The following is an 821-nucleotide window of genomic DNA, read 5'->3' as shown; positions in this document are numbered from 1 at the left end:
AAAAAAAAAAAAAACCTACAGGACTCTGACGCTGGCCAAGCTTGAAATTGGTAAAAGAGGTACAAACGTTAATTTGTAGTCCATAATTCTCTTATGAAGTATACAGCTGACAGCCAAGGAAAAAGAAATACATTGTCCAGTTGCAGTGAGACAGATTAACAGAAGCTTAAAAATATGAACATTGTTACAATATCTGATTTTAGTCAGTCTCAGCCTAAGCACACTGTGCCTTTGCTGATATAAGCATTAAGTGATACAAAGAATGTGGACGTTTATTTGTGGGCTCTTGAGAAACAGAAGTGCGGCTTCAACTCAGCCCATCAGATCTTCCCCGGGTCTTCTTTGAGGGTGACTGTTCTATTGAAGATGAGCTGTCATGACAGAAAGATTAGTTCCAGTTCATGCTCATAATAAGAAGGTGCCAAAATGTGACAAATACTTTCTCAAATGAACTAAAACAGAAGCTTTCATCAGTATTTGTAATATTAAACTATACTGTTTCAAAGATGTTTCATCTGACTATACCTTGTCTGTGGTGCTGTCAGGGTCCAGGGAGAAGAAGCCAACTCTCTCGAACTGGAATCGGTCAAAAACCTTTGCTCCTCTGACTGAGGTATCCACTAAGGCACCGCTGATCACCTGAAGGGAATTCTGAAATCACAAAAAGAAGAAATGCATTAAAGAATCACACAGTGCAGTTAATCCAAACAGGCTTTCTGCTTCATGAGTGCAGAGGAACTCACAGGGTTAATGTCACTCAGGAAACCATTGGGCACCTCAGACGGATCCTCTGGATGCTTGTGCAGAAATCTACCGTGACA

At 40.4% G+C, this 821-nt stretch overlaps 1 long non-coding RNA gene across 1 annotated transcript; it reads right to left on the bottom strand.

Moving 5' to 3' along the window:
* Positions 1-6: 6 nt before the first annotated feature.
* Positions 7-813, bottom strand: LOC109954242 (uncharacterized). Its single transcript, XR_002274054.1, has 3 exons — positions 744-813; positions 526-651; positions 7-371 (listed from the first exon to the last, which is right to left on the bottom strand). It is a non-coding gene; the product is annotated as an uncharacterized LOC109954242 (long non-coding RNA).
* Between the last annotated feature and the right edge of the window lie 8 nt (positions 814-821).

Source organism: Monopterus albus, unplaced genomic scaffold (assembly GCF_001952655.1).
Source record: "Monopterus albus unplaced genomic scaffold, M_albus_1.0 scaffold4942.1, whole genome shotgun sequence".
NCBI lineage: Eukaryota > Metazoa > Chordata > Actinopteri > Synbranchiformes > Synbranchidae > Monopterus > Monopterus albus.
The sequence above is the reverse complement of the archived record's forward strand: the minus strand, read 5'-3'. Positions and strand labels throughout refer to the sequence as shown.